Raw genomic sequence first — 22,715 nt, forward strand, 5'->3', positions numbered from 1 at the left:
ATGCTACCTAGAAAAGAGAAGAGAATGTGAAGGTTGGTTGCTTGGTCATTTGTTCTGCTTTCACTTGATTATTTCTTCCCCAGAGGGAAGTGGGCCACGCTCGGAGGTAGTGCTATACCGAGGCAACCCGTGGCCGGGACGAGGCAAGCCTCTTTTCCACGGCCCAGTTCCAAAAATCAGTTAATATATGAGCTGCTCGATGAGCAGCGTATCAGATATTAAGCTGATAAGAACAGATACTACACTTGATCTTAGCCAAAAGGCCGAGAAGCGATGCCCGTAAATGCTCACAGCGGACAAGGTGCTCCCAGTCTCATGGCCACGAGATATGGTGGTCCGATTACAATCCGTGCCAAGGAAGGAATGCCCAAAAGCCAACCTGAAAGCGAGGCGCACACAACGATCGCCCTTGTACAGTGGGCAGCAGGACCAGCATTGCATGGCACTTGCGTTGACGGCAAGAGGACAAATGCACATTGTGCTTGCTCTGACCTCGTTTTTATTTTCCCTTATAACAAAGTTAATTTTCACGGCGAATTACTTGTCTACGACCATACCACAGGGAAAACACCGGTTCTCGTCCGATCACCGAAGTTAAGCCCTGTCGGGCGGGGTTAGTACTTGGATGGGAGACCGCCTGGGAATACCCCGTGTTGTAGGCTTCCCTTTTTCCTTCTGTACACTTGATTATCTCAAAAAATCTCAGTTTCTTTTAATGAAAGAACATTCCAAACCAGTTTTTTGAACACAACATGCCAACGATATGTCAAAGATGAGACATACAACAAAAACAAAATAGTTCACACGAGAAAGTGGAACTTGTATTCCCAAGGGAGCGCGTGCGCGCGAGATCTTATCAATCCAACGTTTATGACATGAAACGTATCTTTCGTGTGAGCAAAGAACAGGATACGACAAGTAAAAAATGCATGCACTGTTATGCATTAGATGGAAGTTAACCTAGCCCGGATGATATGCATACAACGAAGGCTACAACACTACAACATTGATCCTGCGAAAACGTGACTTACGTGACGTAGCGCACTTCAAAGTCTTACTGTTCCCTGCTCAACACGGACAGTACGTATTCAAAGGGCCGATAAGACACTATCCTGACCATGAAAGATTTACTTTTTTATGATAACAATCCAATTAACTGATAACATAGAGAAACCACAAAGTGTTGGCCACAGAAATGTAACGCCAACTGATCTGGCGGGTCCTCAGTTACTCAATGCAAAACGGGCTCTCCAGAACGCAACATAACACAACGCAAAAGAAATCTATCGCGATGGAGCAGTACAAACACACATCCACTTACGTTTTCGAAACGATGCACGAGGATAAGAGCTCGACCCGCTGGCATTTTCTTGTCTCACTCGTCTATCGATGGAAATCGATGCGGCTGAAATAAACACGTCCTCTCGCTCTCTCTACGGCCAAGAATGAAAGAAATAAAATCACAGTTTTGCAGTGCACCAAGTACGGAACATTCACCTACAATTTCAGCAGTGGAATTCACAAATACAACTCACCTTCCTTAGTCCTTACACCGCCACCGCATCTCCTTCCCTGCCCTGCCTGAAACGTTACCAACAAACCTTCCCATTAGCCAACTTTGCCACCGGGGTTTGGTGCGGGGACTAGCGCGAACGCAGTCCCCACTACCAGAAATTATACGCTCGAGTTACCCACATTTGGGGTAATCGCAAGGGTCAACCCAATCGAAGTGCAATGAAAGAGCCTCACCTTGAGAGGACTGCCTCCCTGATCACAGTGCCTCCCGCGTCAGGTAAGTATGCCTTTTCAACCTCTCCGGAACCGCAAAACGCACTTGTCTGCGCATACCATGTGGTAATGGGGGTCACGTGCTCCTCGTCCTGTCGTGTCGTGCTGTCCACTCGCTGCTATGCTACCTAGAAAAGAGAAGAGAATGTGAAGGTTGGTTGCTTGGTCATTTGTTCTGCTTTCACTTGATTATTTCTTCCCCAGAGGGAAGTGGGCCACGCTCGGAGGTAGTGCTATACCGAGGCAACCCGTGGCCGGGACGAGGCAAGCCTCTTTTCCACGGCCCAGTTCCAAAAATCAGTTTAATATATGAGCTGCTCGATGAGCAGCGTATCAGATATTAAGCTGATAAGAACAGATACTACACTTGATCTTAGCCAAAGGCCGAGAAGCGATGCCCGTAAATGCTCACAGCGGACAAGGTGCTCCCAGTCTCATGGCCACGAGATATGGTGGTCCGATTACAATCCGTGCCAAGGAAGGAATGCCCAAAGCCAACCTGAAAGCGAGGCGCACACAACGATCGCCCTTGTACAGTGGGCAGCAGGACCAGCATTGCATGGCACTTGCGTTGACGGCAAGAGGACAAATGCACATTGTGCTTGCTCTGACCTCGTTTTTATTTTCCCTTATAACAAAGTTAATTTTCACGGCGAATTACTTGTCTACGACCATACCACAGGGAAAACACCGGTTCTCGTCCGATCACCGAAGTTAAGCCCTGTCGGGCGGGGTTAGTACTTGGATGGGAGACCGCCTGGGAATACCCCGTGTTGTAGGCTTCCCTTTTTCCTTCTGTACACTTGATTATCTCAAAAAATCTCAGTTTCCTTTAATGAAAGAACATTCCAAACCAGGTTTTTTGAACACAACATGCCAACGATATGTCAAAGATGAGACATACAACAAAAACAAAATAGTTCACACGAGAAAGTGGAACTTGTATTCCCAAGGGAGCGCGTGCGCGCGAGATCTTATCAATCCAACGTTTATGACATGAAACGTATCTTTTCGTGTGAGCAAAGAACAGGATACGACAAGTAAAAAATGCATGCACTGTTATGCATTAGATGGAAGTTAACCTAGCCCGGATGATATGCATACAACGAAGGCTACAACACTACAACATTGATCCTGCGAAAACGTGACTTACGTGACGTAGCGCACTTCAAAGTCTTACTGTTCCCTGCTCAACACGGACAGTACGTATTCAAAGGGCCGATAAGACACTATCCTGACCATGAAAGATTTACTTTTTATGATAACAATCCAATTAACTGATAACATAGAGAAACCACAAAGTGTTGGCCACAGAAATGTAACGCCAACTGATCTGGCGGGTCCTCAGTTACTCAATGCAAAACGGGCTCTCCAGAACGCAACATAACACAACGCAAAAGAAATCTATCGCGATGGAGCAGTACAAACACACATCCACTTACGTTTTCGAAACGATGCACGAGGATAAGAGCTCGACCCGCTGGCATTTTCTTGTCTCACTCGTCTATCGATGGAAATCGATGCGGCTGAAATAAACACGTCCTCTCGCTCTCTCTACGGCCAAGAATGAAAGAAATAAAATCACAGTTTTGCAGTGCACCAAGTACGGAACATTCACCTACAATTTCAGCAGTGGAATTCACAAATACAACTCACCTTCCTTAGTCCTTACACCGCCACCGCATCTCCTTCCCTGCCCTGCCTGAAACGTTACCAACAAACCTTCCCATTAGCCAACTTTGCCACCGGGGTTTGGTGCGGGGACTAGCGCGAACGCAGGTCCCCACTACCAGAAATTATACGCTCGAGTTACCCACATTTGGGGTAATCGCAAGGGTCAACCCAATCGAAGTGCAATGAAAGAGCCTCACCTTGAGAGGACTGCCTCCCTGATCACAGTGCCTCCCGCGTCAGGTAAGTATGCCTTTTCAACCTCTCCGGAACCGCAAAACGCAACTTGTCTGCGCATACCATGTGGTAATGGGGGTCACGTGCTCCTCGTCCTGTCGTGTCGTGCTGTCCACTCGCTGCTATGCTACCTAGAAAAGAGAAGAGAATGTGAAGGTTGGTTGCTTGGTCATTTGTTCTGCTTTCACTTGATTATTTCTTCCCCAGAGGGAAGTGGGCCACGCTCGGAGGTAGTGCTATACCGAGGCAACCCGTGGCCGGGACGAGGCAAGCCTCTTTTCCACGGCCCAGTTCCAAAAATCAGTTTAATATATGAGCTGCTCGATGAGCAGCGTGAATGGCAGACCAAAGGTCACCAGTCGACAGACTCATCCAACGCCTGAGGCATTGGTCACCAGTATTAGGCGACAGAGGCGAAATAAAACTAAGCAAATCAGGTGGTACAGAGGGTGAATTAAGCAGGTGGCCCGAAGCGAAAAACGAGCTTGTTGGAAACATAGAGGCGATGACTCCATCCGCCCCCCACTGGCGGGCAAAATAACGTCGACGTCTCCGGGTTGAAAAACGCTTGAAGAGCAAGGGGAGGTGGAACTTGACACGGGCCTTTGCTCCCTCAATGACGGCGAGGGCCCCAGGTTGACAGAACGAAAGCGGTAGTCATTGCGGGCCAGCCAGATGTGAAACTTACAGGCACACAACAGGTAACTGAAGACTTTGGGCACTGCGTGAAGCTCAGTGGAATTGAAACCAAAAAGTAAATGGCGACGCTCAAGCACAGGACACATAGGCGAGAAATGAAAAAGGAGGGACTGTAGCCAACCAACAACACTTTGAGCAAGGGGACACACAAAGAGCAAATGCGACAGTGACTCGACGACAGGACCACAAAAACAAGCGGAGGAGACAGATAAACCAAAAGAGAGAAGACGCTCAGCAGTGTAAATCACACCATGAGCTACCTTCCAGGAGAAATCAACAACAAAGCGGTCAAAATCAAAGAAGTGGAACTGGCGCCACGTATCATACCAGTAAAGGTCCCCAAAGGAGGGAAAGAACTTAACTACACAGTGCGGTGTGACAGAGGAACAGGATAAAAGAAACTGGTAACCGACTTTGGCAGAGAAAAAAAGCCACGGAGGCGACAACGTGAGGGTCAGAGGATGCGAAAACCAAAGTTCCCCGGGAGGGGGAAAAAGAGCCACCAAGCGACTCCCAGGCCAAAAGCAAAGAGGAGTAAAATGGCGGTAACAGGGACCTGTCGAAGGCAGCGGGACGGGAGAAAACATCAAGAGAGGAGGCAGCAAAACACGATTGAAACCAGTACGACACAAAGGAGGACCAGCTTGACGAGGACAAAGTAGACCGTTTGACCCACTGACCCAGAAGCGACCAAACCTTGAGCTTAATGTCCACCACCGAGAAACCTCCCAGCGATGTGGGCTGAACGACCACAGCACGTGCAACGAGCTCCCGCTTGGTTTTCCAGAAGAATGAGAAAACAAGGGAGTTAAGTTCTTTAAGTACCCAGGGGGGCATGTGGACCAGGGATGCCACATACCAAACCCTGGCGAGGGCCAGGCAATTGATGACCAAAGCCTTGCCATGAAAAGACAAGGAGCGCTGACGCCAGGAGGAGAGGACGCGTTCCACAGCCTCTATCCGAGGCCGCCAATTAGTTCATCAATGTCATGCGGGCCAATGAAGACTCCGAGGATTTTAAGCTTAGAAGATGTCCAGTCGAGAGGGACAGGGGGGTCAGTTCGGCCAGCCCAAGACCCCAGCCACAAGCCGCGAGACTTTGTCAGGTTGAGCTTGGATCCAGAACCAAGCTCATACCTTGTGTAGGTGTCAAAAACAGCCCTAATGGAGGCATCGGAGGACAAGATGAGCGATGTGTCATCCGCGTACTGGGAAATTGGAGAGAGCGGTGAGGGCAGTCCAGGCAGCAAAGGTCCAGTAATGGCGGGATTTGCTCGAATATTGGCGGCCAAGACCTCAGCGACCATAACATACAGCAAAGGTGCGAGGGGGCAGCCTTGACGCACCCCCCGTGTGAGACTGAAAAAGTTTGAGACATGACCGTTAACAATGACAGCACTCTGAACAGCATTATAGAAAAGGCGGATCCAGCGCAGAAAGGAGGTTTGGAAACCCATTCTGCAGAGGGTGGCATGCAGAAAGGACCAATCAACGCGATCAAACGCTTTTTCTTGGTCGAGCGAGAGGATGGCACAAGGAGACCCGGATTGCGTGGCGTAATGGACCATGTCTCGGAGATAAGCGACGTTCTCACCAATATAACGACCGGGGACACCACAGGTTTGATCCTCAGCCACCACGGCATGAATAACCTTCAGGAGACGCCCAGCGATGACGCGGGCAGCGAGCTTGTAGTCCACACTAAGGAGGGAAATTGGCCGCCAGTTACGAGGGTTCAGCCGGTCACCCGTCTTAAAGATGAGAGAAATGATGCCTCGACGCTGAGAGAGGCTGAGAGTGCCAGCCTCATAACATGAGTTCAGGACGAGCACGAGGTCCTGTCCGAGCACCGGCCAGAATTTGACATAAAACTCCATAGGGAGGCCATCCAAGCCCGGGGTCTTGCCTCGAGCCATCCCACATAAAGCAGTATAACACTCCTCCGACTGGAGAGGACCATCACACTGTTGAGCCTGGTCGGCGGACAAGGTGGAGGTGAGGGCGTCGAGCAGGGAAAGAGCCACGTCCCCGTCAGTAGGCTCGGCACTAAACAAGTTAGAATAAAAGGAAGCAAAAGCCTGGCATAGGTCCTTTGAACTCGAGACCACTGTGCCATCATCGCATCGAAGTGCTGAAATAAGTCGGTCGGCGGCACGCTTCTTTTCCAGACGGAAGAAAAAGGCCGAGGAGGTTTCACCTTCCTCAACCCATTGGCCCGAGCACGGACTTGGGCTCCCCGAGCTGCCTCGAGGTCTAGGGCAGCAAGGGCAGACAGGGTAGAATGGTACGGCTCAACACAGGAGGTGAAACCGGCATCAACACGGTTCTTAAGATGCCCAGCTAGTCGGCCAAGGAGGTCTCGACACTGCGATGTTTTCTTTCGAGCGCTCAGCGCAATATTTAATTGTGAGGCCTTTGATTTGGCTCTTGCCCTTATCCCACCACTTAGCTAGTGACGGGAAGGACAGCATGGACTGCCTCCAAACGGACCAAAAATTAGTGATATGCTGGATATAGTCCTCATCATTGAGGACAGAAATGTTGAGCTTCCAGAAACTGTCCCAGGAGCAGCAATGTCTGGGACACTACAAGAAAGCACCACACCACAGTGATCCGAAAACGGACAAGGAATAATATCGCAAGTCAAGACTGATGGTAACAGGAGTACGGGGCACCAATGAGATCAATACGGGAGGCCATAAGGCCGTCTGAGCGAGTCCAAGAGAAGGCAGAATCGGAAGGATGCAGGTGCCTCCAAATGTCCAGACAACAGCAGGAGTCAAAAAGACGTTTTAAGGTAGCAGTACTTTCGCGGGAAGTGTCAGAGACATTGGAGCCCCGACGATCGAGGGCGCGGTCGAACACAGTGTTAAAGTCCCCGGCAAGGAAGGTCGGATAGGTGGGATCAACCCAAGACGAGACGTCGTCCAGGAAGTCGTCACGGGCTGGGTTGCGATTGGGGGCGTAGAGACAGCAGATACGAAACGGGTGCCCAGAATGGGTAAAGTGGCAAAAAACAACACGCCCAGCGGTGTCACACCAAGAGCTCGTAAGGGTGACCGTGGGGCGGAATAAAATGATGCAACCACAAGAGTGTGCAGAGCCAACAGAAGCAACTGCATTAAAACCAGATGAACGAAACCAGACTGACATTCACTGTCTGAAGAGCAGTGGGCCCTCTTGTAGGCAGACAATGTCAGGGACCTGAGGAAAGGAACGTAACCAGTGCAGAACACCAGCGCGCTTGGACGAGTCCCTGAGACCATTGGTGTTTAAGGAGAGGATAGAGAGAGCCATAACTGAGAAGAAAGAGAGAGACAGCACAACTAGGAGCGACGGCTCCGAACCGGGGCAGGGGGAGCCAAGGAGGGAAGGCCAGAATGAACAGCCCTCCCAGACTCCCTGCCCTTTCCAGACTTCGAGCGGCCGGGGACCGCAGAACCAGGAAGAGGTTTCTTCGCTTTCTTCTTAGACTTGACCTGATCATCAGAGGAAGCCTCAACATCCGAAAGTCCACGCTTAGTGACTGGTGAATCAGTCAGCTCGACCTCGTTAACCATTACGGGAGACAGAGATAGAACCTGTGGGGTATTTACAGGGGTTACATTGATGCCCGTTAAAGGGTCATCGTCACTAAATATACTTTGACTGTATTCAGTCTCATTAACTAGTTCATTATCATTCGTATCCATTTCTTTTCCATTATTACTATTATCCATTTCCATTTCTTTTCCATTAACTACAGCATTATTTGTCATTTCTTTTCCAGTAACTACATTATTACTATTATCCATTTCCATTTCTTTTCCATTAACTATAGTAGTATTGTCCATTACACCAACTACGTTACTACTAGTGTTAACATTGTATTACTCTGTGGCGCAGCCAAACCATCAGACGCAGCGGCGGGGGAGGCAGCCACCTGCACGCGCGTCGAGGACCCACCATTACCGTTTTAGGGAGGGCCGCACCCTCCTTAACATTTACTGGTGGCAGGAGAGGCCATGGGTGGAGTACCAGGGGGGATAACTCATTGTCCCTGAGGTCGGTGTGGGAACCCCAACTTGAAATACCAGGTTGCGTGGGGGCAGGAGGACGAAGGGTTACCCCCTCGTCCCCAGAGTCCTCATGGTCAGAGCTTGCAGGAGAAGTGGGAAGGTCCTCAGGACCAGAACTGACATCCAGGAGGGGAGGCAGCGACTCCGGGGGAGTGGCACCAACAACAAGTGAAGCGGACGGATGGGCGGGGGTCGCAGGCGAAGATGGTGGGTTCCCCCAGGCATTGGGGGGGTTGGGCAATCCCTGGCCATGTGACCAGGCTCCCGACACCTGCGGCACTTCCCGCGCAAGTCACAGTTTTTGGTGAGGTGTTCCCCACGACAGATATCACATTCGGCCGGCTGACCCACATACCACACCTTACATTTATATCCAGCAATGTCCAGATTACGAGGGATCCGGCCAGAACGAACCATTTTGATGATACGGGCTCCAGTGCAGATTGCAGGGTCACCCGGGTAATGCTGGTGCCTTATCGTCTCCACCTTCCCGTACGAGGAAAAGTAGGGCCGGAGGCGATCATCACTCTCCTCAAAGGGATAGTGATACAACATAACATTTTGAGCTCGAGGCCCAGCATACATGACTTTGCACTTAGCACCAGCTAAAGTGACAAAATCATAACCTTCAACAATATTTTTACATTTTGGGTCAGCGAAAGTAATCTGAACCAGTTTTACGGGAACAAACTGAATACTGTCAATCACAAAGGGGGTGAACTTTCCCTTGATGGCTGTAACAAGTTCCGCCCTGGGAACAGAGGTTGGAACATCGGAAAGGTCGAGGACTACTGTCCTCTTAAAGGCCGCAAGAGGCATGATGAAAAGGGAAAAAGAGAAAAAACAGTCCCCCCGGAAAGCAAAGCTCCCAGGAAGGGAACAGAAAGACTGGCTACCCTGGGTTATGGCAGGACGCCAAGCATAAGTCCCCAGGAGGGTCACCAGTAAAACTCAGGAATCAAAAATCTTACCACAAATCCCAAAAACGCTTGTCCCCACACTCCAATTCCAATACGGAACTTACGCGTACCACAAGGAAAGGCACGAACCTGGCAGATAATAAAAACCCGCGTCAGGTAAGTATGCCTTTTCAACCTCTCCGGAACCGCAAAAACGCAACTTGTCTGCGCATACCATGTGGTAATGGGGGTCACGTGCTCCTCGTCCTGTCGTGTCGTGCTGTCCACTCGCTGCTATGCTACCTAGAAAAGAGAAGAGAAATGTGAAGGTTGGTTGCTTGGTCATTTGTTCTGCTTTCACTTGATTATTTCTTCCCCAGAGGGAAGTGGGCCACGCTCGGAGGTAGTGCTATACCGAGGCAACCCGTGGCCGGGACGAGGCAAGCCTCTTTTCCACGGCCCAGTTCCAAAAATCAGTTTAATATATGAGCTGCTCGATGAGCAGCGTATCAGATATTAAGCTGATAAGAACAGATACTACACTTGATCTTAGCCAAAAGGCCGAGAAGCCGATGCCCGTAAATGCTCACAGCGGACAAGGTGCTCCCAGTCTCATGGCCACGAGATATGGTGGTCCGATTACAATCCGTGCCAAGGAAGGAATGCCCAAAGCCAACCTGAAAGCGAGGCGCACACAACGATCGCCCTTGTACAGTGGGCAGCAGGACCAGCATTGCATGGCACTTGCGTTGACGGCAAGAGGACAAATGCACATTGTGCTTGCTCTGACCTCGTTTTTATTTTCCCTTATAACAAAGTTAATTTTCACGGCGAATTACTTGTCTACGACCATACCACAGGGAAAACACCGGTTCTCGTCCGATCACCGAAGTTAAGCCCTGTCGGGCGGGGTTAGTACTTGGATGGGAGACCGCCTGGGAATACCCCGTGTTGTAGGCTTCCCTTTTTCCTTCTGTACACTTGATTATCTCAAAAAATCTCAGTTTCCTTTAATGAAAGAACATTCCAAACCAGGTTTTTTGAACACAACATGCCAACGATATGTCAAAGATGAGACATACAACAAAAACAAAATAGTTCACACGAGAAAGTGGAACTTGTATTCCCAAGGGAGCGCGTGCGCGCGAGATCTTATCAATCCAACGTTTATGACATGAAACGTATCTTTTCGTGTGAGCAAAGAACAGGATACGACAAGTAAAAAATGCATGCACTGTTATGCATTAGATGGAAGTTAACCTAGCCCGGATGATATGCATACAACGAAGGCTACAACACTACAACATTGATCCTGCGAAAACGTGACTTACGTGACGTAGCGCACTTCAAAGTCTTACTGTTCCCTGCTCAACACGGACAGTACGTATTCAAAGGGCCGATAAGACACTATCCTGACCATGAAAGATTTACTTTTTATGATAACAATCCAATTAACTGATAACATAGAGAAACCACAAAGTGTTGGCCACAGAAATGTAACGCCAACTGATCTGGCGGGTCCTCAGTTACTCAATGCAAAACGGGCTCTCCAGAACGCAACATAACACAACGCAAAAGAAATCTATCGCGATGGAGCAGTACAAACACACATCCACTTACGTTTTCGAAACGATGCACGAGGATAAGAGCTCGACCCGCTGGCATTTTCTTGTCTCACTCGTCTATCGATGGAAATCGATGCGGCTGAAATAAACACGTCCTCTCGCTCTCTCTACGGCCAAGAATGAAAGAAATAAAATCACAGTTTTGCAGTGCACCAAGTACGGAACATTCACCTACAATTTCAGCAGTGGAATTCACAAATACAACTCACCTTCCTTAGTCCTTACACCGCCACCGCATCTCCTTCCCTGCCCTGCCTGAAACGTTACCAACAAACCTTCCCATTAGCCAACTTTGCCACCGGGGTTTGGTGCGGGGACTAGCGCGAACGCAGGTCCCCACTACCAGAAATTATACGCTCGAGTTACCCACATTTGGGGTAATCGCAAGGGTCAACCCAATCGAAGTGCAATGAAAGAGCCTCACCTTGAGAGGACTGCCTCCCTGATCACAGTGCCTCCCGCGTCAGGTAAGTATGCCTTTTCAACCTCTCCGGAACCGCAAAACGCAACTTGTCTGCGCATACCATGTGGTAATGGGGGTCACGTGCTCCTCGTCCTGTCGTGTCGTGCTGTCCACTCGCTGCTATGCTACCTAGAAAAGAGAAGAGAATGTGAAGGTTGGTTGCTTGGTCATTTGTTCTGCTTTCACTTGATTATTTCTTCCCCAGAGGGAAGTGGGCCACGCTCGGAGGTAGTGCTATACCGAGGCAACCCGTGGCCGGGACGAGGCAAGCCTCTTTTCCACGGCCCAGTTCCAAAAATCAGTTTAATATATGAGCTGCTCGATGAGCAGCGTGAATGGCAGACCAAAGGTCACCAGTCGACAGACTCATCCAACGCCTGAGGCATTGGTCACCAGTATTAGGCGACAGAGGCGAAATAAAACTAAGCAAATCAGGTGGTACAGAGGGTGAATTAAGCAGGTGGCCCGAAGCGAAAAACGAGCTTGTTGGAAACATAGAGGCGATGACTCCATCCGCCCCCCACTGGCGGGCAAAATAACGTCGACGTCTCCGGGTTGAAAAACGCTTGAAGAGCAAGGGGAGGTGGAACTTGACACGGGCCTTTGCTCCCTCAATGACGGCGAGGGCCCCAGGTTGACAGAACGAAAGCGGTAGTCATTGCGGGCCAGCCAGATGTGAAACTTACAGGCACACAACAGGTAACTGAAGACTTTGGGCACTGCGTGAAGCTCAGTGGAATTGAAACCAAAAAGTAAATGGCGACGCTCAAGCACAGGACACATAGGCGAGAAATGAAAAAGGAGGGACTGTAGCCAACCAACAACACTTTGAGCAAGGGGACACACAAAGAGCAAATGCGACAGTGACTCGACGACAGGACCACAAAAACAAGCGGAGGAGACAGATAAACCAAAAGAGAGAAGACGCTCAGCAGTGTAAATCACACCATGAGCTACCTTCCAGGAGAAATCAACAACAAAGCGGTCAAAATCAAAGAAGTGGAACTGGCGCCACGTATCATACCAGTAAAGGTCCCCAAAGGAGGGAAAGAACTTAACTACACAGTGCGGTGTGACAGAGGAACAGGATAAAAGAAACTGGTAACCGACTTTGGCAGAGAAAAAAAGCCACGGAGGCGACAACGTGAGGGTCAGAGGATGCGAAAACCAAAGTTCCCCGGGAGGGGGAAAAAGAGCCACCAAGCGACTCCCAGGCCAAAAGCAAAGAGGAGTAAAATGGCGGTAACAGGGACCTGTCGAAGGCAGCGGGACGGGAGAAAACATCAAGAGAGGAGGCAGCAAAACACGATTGAAACCAGTACGACACAAAGGAGGACCAGCTTGACGAGGACAAAGTAGACCGTTTGACCCACTGACCCAGAAGCGACCAAACCTTGAGCTTAATGTCCACCACCGAGAAACCTCCCAGCGATGTGGGCTGAACGACCACAGCACGTGCAACGAGCTCCCGCTTGGTTTTCCAGAAGAATGAGAAAACAAGGGAGTTAAGTTCTTTAAGTACCCAGGGGGGCATGTGGACCAGGGATGCCACATACCAAACCCTGGCGAGGGCCAGGCAATTGATGACCAAAGCCTTGCCATGAAAAGACAAGGAGCGCTGACGCCAGGAGGAGAGGACGCGTTCCACAGCCTCTATCCGAGGCCGCCAATTAGTTCATCAATGTCATGCGGGCCAATGAAGACTCCGAGGATTTTAAGCTTAGAAGATGTCCAGTCGAGAGGGACAGGGGGGTCAGTTCGGCCAGCCCAAGACCCCAGCCACAAGCCGCGAGACTTTGTCAGGTTGAGCTTGGATCCAGAACCAAGCTCATACCTTGTGTAGGTGTCAAAAACAGCCCTAATGGAGGCATCGGAGGACAAGATGAGCGATGTGTCATCCGCGTACTGGGAAATTGGAGAGAGCGGTGAGGGCAGTCCAGGCAGCAAAGGTCCAGTAATGGCGGGATTTGCTCGAATATTGGCGGCCAAGACCTCAGCGACCATAACATACAGCAAAGGTGCGAGGGGGCAGCCTTGACGCACCCCCCGTGTGAGACTGAAAAAGTTTGAGACATGACCGTTAACAATGACAGCACTCTGAACAGCATTATAGAAAAGGCGGATCCAGCGCAGAAAGGAGGTTTGGAAACCCATTCTGCAGAGGGTGGCATGCAGAAAGGACCAATCAACGCGATCAAACGCTTTTTCTTGGTCGAGCGAGAGGATGGCACAAGGAGACCCGGATTGCGTGGCGTAATGGACCATGTCTCGGAGATAAGCGACGTTCTCACCAATATAACGACCGGGGACACCACAGGTTTGATCCTCAGCCACCACGGCATGAATAACCTTCAGGAGACGCCCAGCGATGACGCGGGCAGCGAGCTTGTAGTCCACACTAAGGAGGGAAATTGGCCGCCAGTTACGAGGGTTCAGCCGGTCACCCGTCTTAAAGATGAGAGAAATGATGCCTCGACGCTGAGAGAGGCTGAGAGTGCCAGCCTCATAACATGAGTTCAGGACGAGCACGAGGTCCTGTCCGAGCACCGGCCAGAATTTGACATAAAACTCCATAGGGAGGCCATCCAAGCCCGGGGTCTTGCCTCGAGCCATCCCACATAAAGCAGTATAACACTCCTCCGACTGGAGAGGACCATCACACTGTTGAGCCTGGTCGGCGGACAAGGTGGAGGTGAGGGCGTCGAGCAGGGAAAGAGCCACGTCCCCGTCAGTAGGCTCGGCACTAAACAAGTTAGAATAAAAGGAAGCAAAAGCCTGGCATAGGTCCTTTGAACTCGAGACCACTGTGCCATCATCGCATCGAAGTGCTGAAATAAGTCGGTCGGCGGCACGCTTCTTTTCCAGACGGAAGAAAAAGGCCGAGGAGGTTTCACCTTCCTCAACCCATTGGCCCGAGCACGGACTTGGGCTCCCCGAGCTGCCTCGAGGTCTAGGGCAGCAAGGGCAGACAGGGTAGAATGGTACGGCTCAACACAGGAGGTGAAACCGGCATCAACACGGTTCTTAAGATGCCCAGCTAGTCGGCCAAGGAGGTCTCGACACTGCGATGTTTTCTTTCGAGCGCTCAGCGCAATATTTAATTGTGAGGCCTTTGATTTGGCTCTTGCCCTTATCCCACCACTTAGCTAGTGACGGGAAGGACAGCATGGACTGCCTCCAAACGGACCAAAAATTAGTGATATGCTGGATATAGTCCTCATCATTGAGGACAGAAATGTTGAGCTTCCAGAAACTGTCCCAGGAGCAGCAATGTCTGGGACACTACAAGAAAGCACCACACCACAGTGATCCGAAAACGGACAAGGAATAATATCGCAAGTCAAGACTGATGGTAACAGGAGTACGGGGCACCAATGAGATCAATACGGGAGGCCATAAGGCCGTCTGAGCGAGTCCAAGAGAAGGCAGAATCGGAAGGATGCAGGTGCCTCCAAATGTCCAGACAACAGCAGGAGTCAAAAAGACGTTTTAAGGTAGCAGTACTTTCGCGGGAAGTGTCAGAGACATTGGAGCCCCGACGATCGAGGGCGCGGTCGAACACAGTGTTAAAGTCCCCGGCAAGGAAGGTCGGATAGGTGGGATCAACCCAAGACGAGACGTCGTCCAGGAAGTCGTCACGGGCTGGGTTGCGATTGGGGGCGTAGAGACAGCAGATACGAAACGGGTGCCCAGAATGGGTAAAGTGGCAAAAAACAACACGCCCAGCGGTGTCACACCAAGAGCTCGTAAGGGTGACCGTGGGGCGGAATAAAATGATGCAACCACAAGAGTGTGCAGAGCCAACAGAAGCAACTGCATTAAAACCAGATGAACGAAACCAGACTGACATTCACTGTCTGAAGAGCAGTGGGCCCTCTTGTAGGCAGACAATGTCAGGGACCTGAGGAAAGGAACGTAACCAGTGCAGAACACCAGCGCGCTTGGACGAGTCCCTGAGACCATTGGTGTTTAAGGAGAGGATAGAGAGAGCCATAACTGAGAAGAAAGAGAGAGACAGCACAACTAGGAGCGACGGCTCCGAACCGGGGCAGGGGGAGCCAAGGAGGGAAGGCCAGAATGAACAGCCCTCCCAGACTCCCTGCCCTTTCCAGACTTCGAGCGGCCGGGGACCGCAGAACCAGGAAGAGGTTTCTTCGCTTTCTTCTTAGACTTGACCTGATCATCAGAGGAAGCCTCAACATCCGAAAGTCCACGCTTAGTGACTGGTGAATCAGTCAGCTCGACCTCGTTAACCATTACGGGAGACAGAGATAGAACCTGTGGGGTATTTACAGGGGTTACATTGATGCCCGTTAAAGGGTCATCGTCACTAAATATACTTTGACTGTATTCAGTCTCATTAACTAGTTCATTATCATTCGTATCCATTTCTTTTCCATTATTACTATTATCCATTTCCATTTCTTTTCCATTAACTACAGCATTATTTGTCATTTCTTTTCCAGTAACTACATTATTACTATTATCCATTTCCATTTCTTTTCCATTAACTATAGTAGTATTGTCCATTACACCAACTACGTTACTACTAGTGTTAACATTGTATTACTCTGTGGCGCAGCCAAACCATCAGACGCAGCGGCGGGGGAGGCAGCCACCTGCACGCGCGTCGAGGACCCACCATTACCGTTTTAGGGAGGGCCGCACCCTCCTTAACATTTACTGGTGGCAGGAGAGGCCATGGGTGGAGTACCAGGGGGGATAACTCATTGTCCCTGAGGTCGGTGTGGGAACCCCAACTTGAAATACCAGGTTGCGTGGGGGCAGGAGGACGAAGGGTTACCCCCTCGTCCCCAGAGTCCTCATGGTCAGAGCTTGCAGGAGAAGTGGGAAGGTCCTCAGGACCAGAACTGACATCCAGGAGGGGAGGCAGCGACTCCGGGGGAGTGGCACCAACAACAAGTGAAGCGGACGGATGGGCGGGGGTCGCAGGCGAAGATGGTGGGTTCCCCCAGGCATTGGGGGGGTTGGGCAATCCCTGGCCATGTGACCAGGCTCCCGACACCTGCGGCACTTCCCGCGCAAGTCACAGTTTTTGGTGAGGTGTTCCCCACGACAGATATCACATTCGGCCGGCTGACCCACATACCACACCTTACATTTATATCCAGCAATGTCCAGATTACGAGGGATCCGGCCAGAACGAACCATTTTGATGATACGGGCTCCAGTGCAGATTGCAGGGTCACCCGGGTAATGCTGGTGCCTTATCGTCTCCACCTTCCCGTACGAGGAAAAGTAGGGCCGGAGGCGATCATCACTCTCCTCAAAGGGATAGTGATACAACATAACATTTTGAGCTCGAGGCCCAGCATACATGACTTTGCACTTAGCACCAGCTAAAGTGACAAAATCATAACCTTCAACAATATTTTTACATTTTGGGTCAGCGAAAGTAATCTGAACCAGTTTTACGGGAACAAACTGAATACTGTCAATCACAAAGGGGGTGAACTTTCCCTTGATGGCTGTAACAAGTTCCGCCCTGGGAACAGAGGTTGGAACATCGGAAAGGTCGAGGACTACTGTCCTCTTAAAGGCCGCAAGAGGCATGATGAAAAGGGAAAAAGAGAAAAAACAGTCCCCCCGGAAAGCAAAGCTCCCAGGAAGGGAACAGAAAGACTGGCTACCCTGGGTTATGGCAGGACGCCAAGCATAAGTCCCCAGGAGGGTCACCAGTAAAACTCAGGAATCAAAAATCTTACCACAAATCCCAAAAACGCTTGTCCCCACACTCCAATTCCAATACGGAACTTACGCGTACCACAAGGAAAGGCACGAACCTGGCAGATAATAAAAACCCGCGTCAGGTAAGTATGCCTTTTCAACCTCTCCGGAACCGCAAAAACGCAACTTGTCTGCGCATACCATGTGGTAATGGGGGTCACGTGCTCCTCGTCCTGTCGTGTCGTGCTGTCCACTCGCTGCTATGCTACCTAGAAAAGAGAAGAGAAATGTGAAGGTTGGTTGCTTGGTCATTTGTTCTGCTTTCACTTGATTATTTCTTCCCCAGAGGGAAGTGGGCCACGCTCGGAGGTAGTGCTATACCGAGGCAACCCGTGGCCGGGACGAGGCAAGCCTCTTTTCCACGGCCCAGTTCCAAAAATCAGTTTAATATATGAGCTGCTCGATGAGCAGCGTATCAGATATTAAGCTGATAAGAACAGATACTACACTTGATCTTAGCCAAAAGGCCGAGAAGCCGATGCCCGTAAATGCTCACAGCGGACAAGGTGCTCCCAGTCTCATGGCCACGAGATATGGTGGTCCGATTACAATCCGTGCCAAGGAAGGAATGCCCAAAGCCAACCTGAAAGCGAGGCGCACACAACGATCGCCCTTGTACAGTGGGCAGCAGGACCAGCATTGCATGGCACTTGCGTTGACGGCAAGAGGACAAATGCACATTGTGCTTGCTCTGACCTCGTTTTTATTTTCCCTTATAACAAAGTTAATTTTCACGGCGAATTACTTGTCTACGACCATACCACAGGGAAAACACCGGTTCTCGTCCGATCACCGAAGTTAAGCCCTGTCGGGCGGGGTTAGTACTTGGATGGGAGACCGCCTGGGAATACCCCGTGTTGTAGGCTTCCCTTTTTCCTTCTGTACACTTGATTATCTCAAAAAATCTCAGTTTCCTTTAATGAAAGAACATTCCAAACCAGGTTTTTTGAACACAACATGCCAACGATATGTCAAAGATGAGACATACAACAAAAACAAAATAGTTCACACGAGAAAGTGGAACTTGTATTCCCAAGGGAGCGCGTGCGCGCGAGATCTTATCAATCCAACGTTTATGACATGAAACGTATCTTTTCGTGTGAGCAAAGAACAGGATACGACAAGTAAAAAATGCATGCACTGTTATGCATTAGATGGAAGTTAACCTAGCCCGGATGATATGCATACAACGAAGGCTACAACACTACAACATTGATCCTGCGAAAACGTGACTTACGTGACGTAGCGCACTTCAAAGTCTTACTGTTCCCTGCTCAACACGGACAGTACGTATTCAAAGGGCCGATAAGACACTATCCTGACCATGAAAGATTTACTTTTTATGATAACAATCCAATTAACTGATAACATAGAGAAACCACAAAGTGTTGGCCACAGAAATGTAACGCCAACTGATCTGGCGGGTCCTCAGTTACTCAATGCAAAACGGGCTCTCCAGAACGCAACATAACACAACGCAAAAGAAATCTATCGCGATGGAGCAGTACAAACACACATCCACTTACGTTTTCGAAACGATGCACGAGGATAAGAGCTCGACCCGCTGGCATTTTCTTGTCTCACTCGTCTATCGATGGAAATCGATGCGGCTGAAATAAACACGTCCTCTCGCTCTCTCTACGGCCAAGAATGAAAGAAATAAAATCACAGTTTTGCAGTGCACCAAGTACGGAACATTCACCTACAATTTCAGCAGTGGAATTCACAAATACAACTCACCTTCCTTAGTCCTTACACCGCCACCGCATCTCCTTCCCTGCCCTGCCTGAAACGTTACCAACAAACCTTCCCATTAGCCAACTTTGCCACCGGGGTTTGGTGCGGGGACTAGCGCGAACGCAGGTCCCCACTACCAGAAATTATACGCTCGAGTTACCCACATTTGGGGTAATCGCAAGGGTCAACCCAATCGAAGTGCAATGAAAGAGCCTCACCTTGAGAGGACTGCCTCCCTGATCACAGTGCCTCCCGCGTCAGGTAAGTATGCCTTTTCAACCTCTCCGGAACCGCAAAACGCAACTTGTCTGCGCATACCATGTGGTAATGGGGGTCACGTGCTCCTCGTCCTGTCGTGTCGTGCTGTCCACTCGCTGCTATGCTACCTAGAAAAGAGAAGAGAATGTGAAGGTTGGTTGCTTGGTCATTTGTTCTGCTTTCACTTGATTATTTCTTCCCCAGAGGGAAGTGGGCCACGCTCGGAGGTAGTGCTATACCGAGGCAACCCGTGGCCGGGACGAGGCAAGCCTCTTTTCCACGGCCCAGTTCCAAAAATCAGTTTAATATATGAGCTGCTCGATGAGCAGCGTGAATGGCAGACCAAAGGTCACCAGTCGACAGACTCATCCAACGCCTGAGGCATTGGTCACCAGTATTAGGCGACAGAGGCGAAATAAAACTAAGCAAATCAGGTGGTACAGAGGGTGAATTAAGCAGGTGGCCCGAAGCGAAAAACGAGCTTGTTGGAAACATAGAGGCGATGACTCCATCCGCCCCCCACTGGCGGGCAAAATAACGTCGACGTCTCCGGGTTGAAAAACGCTTGAAGAGCAAGGGGAGGTGGAACTTGACACGGGCCTTTGCTCCCTCAATGACGGCGAGGGCCCCAGGTTGACAGAACGAAAGCGGTAGTCATTGCGGGCCAGCCAGATGTGAAACTTACAGGCACACAACAGGTAACTGAAGACTTTGGGCACTGCGTGAAGCTCAGTGGAATTGAAACCAAAAAGTAAATGGCGACGCTCAAGCACAGGACACATAGGCGAGAAATGAAAAAGGAGGGACTGTAGCCAACCAACAACACTTTGAGCAAGGGGACACACAAAGAGCAAATGCGACAGTGACTCGACGACAGGACCACAAAAACAAGCGGAGGAGACAGATAAACCAAAAGAGAGAAGACGCTCAGCAGTGTAAATCACACCATGAGCTACCTTCCAGGAGAAATCAACAACAAAGCGGTCAAAATCAAAGAAGTGGAACTGGCGCCACGTATCATACCAGTAAAGGTCCCCAAAGGAGGGAAAGAACTTAACTACACAGTGCGGTGTGACAGAGGAACAGGATAAAAGAAACTGGTAACCGACTTTGGCAGAGAAAAAAAGCCACGGAGGCGACAACGTGAGGGTCAGAGGATGCGAAAACCAAAGTTCCCCGGGAGGGGGAAAAAGAGCCACCAAGCGACTCCCAGGCCAAAAGCAAAGAGGAGTAAAATGGCGGTAACAGGGACCTGTCGAAGGCAGCGGGACGGGAGAAAACATCAAGAGAGGAGGCAGCAAAACACGATTGAAACCAGTACGACACAAAGGAGGACCAGCTTGACGAGGACAAAGTAGACCGTTTGACCCACTGACCCAGAAGCGACCAAACCTTGAGCTTAATGTCCACCACCGAGAAACCTCCCAGCGATGTGGGCTGAACGACCACAGCACGTGCAACGAGCTCCCGCTTGGTTTTCCAGAAGAATGAGAAAACAAGGGAGTTAAGTTCTTTAAGTACCCAGGGGGGCATGTGGACCAGGGATGCCACATACCAAACCCTGGCGAGGGCCAGGCAATTGATGACCAAAGCCTTGCCATGAAAAGACAAGGAGCGCTGACGCCAGGAGGAGAGGACGCGTTCCACAGCCTCTATCCGAGGCCGCCAATTAGTTCATCAATGTCATGCGGGCCAATGAAGACTCCGAGGATTTTAAGCTTAGAAGATGTCCAGTCGAGAGGGACAGGGGGGTCAGTTCGGCCAGCCCAAGACCCCAGCCACAAGCCGCGAGACTTTGTCAGGTTGAGCTTGGATCCAGAACCAAGCTCATACCTTGTGTAGGTGTCAAAAACAGCCCTAATGGAGGCATCGGAGGACAAGATGAGCGATGTGTCATCCGCGTACTGGGAAATTGGAGAGAGCGGTGAGGGCAGTCCAGGCAGCAAAGGTCCAGTAATGGCGGGATTTGCTCGAATATTGGCGGCCAAGACCTCAGCGACCATAACATACAGCAAAGGTGCGAGGGGGCAGCCTTGACGCACCCCCCGTGTGAGACTGAAAAAGTTTGAGACATGACCGTTAACAATGACAGCACTCTGAACAGCATTATAGAAAAGGCGGATCCAGCGCAGAAAGGAGGTTTGGAAACCCATTCTGCAGAGGGTGGCATGCAGAAAGGACCAATCAACGCGATCAAACGCTTTTTCTTGGTCGAGCGAGAGGATGGCACAAGGAGACCCGGATTGCGTGGCGTAATGGACCATGTCTCGGAGATAAGCGACGTTCTCACCAATATAACGACCGGGGACACCACAGGTTTGATCCTCAGCCACCACGGCATGAATAACCTTCAGGAGACGCCCAGCGATGACGCGGGCAGCGAGCTTGTAGTCCACACTAAGGAGGGAAATTGGCCGCCAGTTACGAGGGTTCAGCCGGTCACCCGTCTTAAAGATGAGAGAAATGATGCCTCGACGCTGAGAGAGGCTGAGAGTGCCAGCCTCATAACATGAGTTCAGGACGAGCACGAGGTCCTGTCCGAGCACCGGCCAGAATTTGACATAAAACTCCATAGGGAGGCCATCCAAGCCCGGGGTCTTGCCTCGAGCCATCCCACATAAAGCAGTATAACACTCCTCCGACTGGAGAGGACCATCACACTGTTGAGCCTGGTCGGCGGACAAGGTGGAGGTGAGGGCGTCGAGCAGGGAAAGAGCCACGTCCCCGTCAGTAGGCTCGGCACTAAACAAGTTAGAATAAAAGGAAGCAAAAGCCTGGCATAGGTCCTTTGAACTCGAGACCACTGTGCCATCATCGCATCGAAGTGCTGAAATAAGTCGGTCGGCGGCACGCTTCTTTTCCAGACGGAAGAAAAAGGCCGAGGAGGTTTCACCTTCCTCAACCCATTGGCCCGAGCACGGACTTGGGCTCCCCGAGCTGCCTCGAGGTCTAGGGCAGCAAGGGCAGACAGGGTAGAATGGTACGGCTCAACACAGGAGGTGAAACCGGCATCAACACGGTTCTTAAGATGCCCAGCTAGTCGGCCAAGGAGGTCTCGACACTGCGATGTTTTCTTTCGAGCGCTCAGCGCAATATTTAATTGTGAGGCCTTTGATTTGGCTCTTGCCCTTATCCCACCACTTAGCTAGTGACGGGAAGGACAGCATGGACTGCCTCCAAACGGACCAAAAATTAGTGATATGCTGGATATAGTCCTCATCATTGAGGACAGAAATGTTGAGCTTCCAGAAACTGTCCCAGGAGCAGCAATGTCTGGGACACTACAAGAAAGCACCACACCACAGTGATCCGAAAACGGACAAGGAATAATATCGCAAGTCAAGACTGATGGTAACAGGAGTACGGGGCACCAATGAGATCAATACGGGAGGCCATAAGGCCGTCTGAGCGAGTCCAAGAGAAGGCAGAATCGGAAGGATGCAGGTGCCTCCAAATGTCCAGACAACAGCAGGAGTCAAAAAGACGTTTTAAGGTAGCAGTACTTTCGCGGGAAGTGTCAGAGACATTGGAG

General features: G+C 50.5%; 15 non-coding genes across 15 annotated transcripts; 4 read left to right on the forward strand and 11 right to left on the reverse strand.

The window, feature by feature from the left end:
* Nucleotides 1-84: 84 nt before the first annotated feature.
* LOC138012058 (U2 spliceosomal RNA) lies at nucleotides 85-275 on the reverse strand. Its single transcript, XR_011124947.1, has one exon. It is a non-coding gene; the product is annotated as a U2 spliceosomal RNA (small nuclear RNA).
* Nucleotides 276-543: 268 nt separating this feature from the next.
* On the forward strand, nucleotides 544-662 carry LOC138011945 (5S ribosomal RNA). Its single transcript, XR_011124845.1, has one exon. It is a non-coding gene; the product is annotated as a 5S ribosomal RNA (ribosomal RNA).
* A 975-nt stretch (nucleotides 663-1,637) lies between these two features.
* LOC138011991 (U1 spliceosomal RNA) lies at nucleotides 1,638-1,800 on the reverse strand. The gene has a single exon (XR_011124888.1). It is a non-coding gene; the product is annotated as a U1 spliceosomal RNA (small nuclear RNA).
* A 193-nt stretch (nucleotides 1,801-1,993) lies between these two features.
* On the reverse strand, nucleotides 1,994-2,184 carry LOC138012048 (U2 spliceosomal RNA). Its single transcript, XR_011124938.1, has one exon. It is a non-coding gene; the product is annotated as a U2 spliceosomal RNA (small nuclear RNA).
* Nucleotides 2,185-2,451: 267 nt separating this feature from the next.
* LOC138011956 (5S ribosomal RNA) lies at nucleotides 2,452-2,570 on the forward strand. The gene has a single exon (XR_011124856.1). It is a non-coding gene; the product is annotated as a 5S ribosomal RNA (ribosomal RNA).
* A 976-nt stretch (nucleotides 2,571-3,546) lies between these two features.
* LOC138011934 (U1 spliceosomal RNA) lies at nucleotides 3,547-3,710 on the reverse strand. The gene has a single exon (XR_011124835.1). It is a non-coding gene; the product is annotated as a U1 spliceosomal RNA (small nuclear RNA).
* Nucleotides 3,711-3,904: 194 nt separating this feature from the next.
* On the reverse strand, nucleotides 3,905-4,095 carry LOC138012134 (U2 spliceosomal RNA). Its single transcript, XR_011124999.1, has one exon. It is a non-coding gene; the product is annotated as a U2 spliceosomal RNA (small nuclear RNA).
* Nucleotides 4,096-9,733: 5,638 nt separating this feature from the next.
* LOC138012052 (U2 spliceosomal RNA) lies at nucleotides 9,734-9,925 on the reverse strand. The gene has a single exon (XR_011124942.1). It is a non-coding gene; the product is annotated as a U2 spliceosomal RNA (small nuclear RNA).
* Nucleotides 9,926-10,193: 268 nt separating this feature from the next.
* Nucleotides 10,194-10,312, forward strand: LOC138011968 (5S ribosomal RNA). Its single transcript, XR_011124867.1, has one exon. It is a non-coding gene; the product is annotated as a 5S ribosomal RNA (ribosomal RNA).
* A 976-nt stretch (nucleotides 10,313-11,288) lies between these two features.
* Nucleotides 11,289-11,452, reverse strand: LOC138011935 (U1 spliceosomal RNA). The gene has a single exon (XR_011124836.1). It is a non-coding gene; the product is annotated as a U1 spliceosomal RNA (small nuclear RNA).
* Nucleotides 11,453-11,646: 194 nt separating this feature from the next.
* LOC138012135 (U2 spliceosomal RNA) lies at nucleotides 11,647-11,837 on the reverse strand. Its single transcript, XR_011125000.1, has one exon. It is a non-coding gene; the product is annotated as a U2 spliceosomal RNA (small nuclear RNA).
* A 5,638-nt stretch (nucleotides 11,838-17,475) lies between these two features.
* Nucleotides 17,476-17,667, reverse strand: LOC138012054 (U2 spliceosomal RNA). Its single transcript, XR_011124943.1, has one exon. It is a non-coding gene; the product is annotated as a U2 spliceosomal RNA (small nuclear RNA).
* A 268-nt stretch (nucleotides 17,668-17,935) lies between these two features.
* Nucleotides 17,936-18,054, forward strand: LOC138011981 (5S ribosomal RNA). Its single transcript, XR_011124878.1, has one exon. It is a non-coding gene; the product is annotated as a 5S ribosomal RNA (ribosomal RNA).
* A 976-nt stretch (nucleotides 18,055-19,030) lies between these two features.
* Nucleotides 19,031-19,194, reverse strand: LOC138011936 (U1 spliceosomal RNA). The gene has a single exon (XR_011124837.1). It is a non-coding gene; the product is annotated as a U1 spliceosomal RNA (small nuclear RNA).
* Nucleotides 19,195-19,388: 194 nt separating this feature from the next.
* Nucleotides 19,389-19,579, reverse strand: LOC138012137 (U2 spliceosomal RNA). The gene has a single exon (XR_011125001.1). It is a non-coding gene; the product is annotated as a U2 spliceosomal RNA (small nuclear RNA).
* Nucleotides 19,580-22,715: the final 3,136 nt, after the last annotated feature.

This window comes from Montipora foliosa, chromosome 7 (assembly GCF_036669935.1).
Source record: "Montipora foliosa isolate CH-2021 chromosome 7, ASM3666993v2, whole genome shotgun sequence".
Classification (NCBI taxonomy): Eukaryota; Metazoa; Cnidaria; class Anthozoa; order Scleractinia; family Acroporidae; genus Montipora; species Montipora foliosa.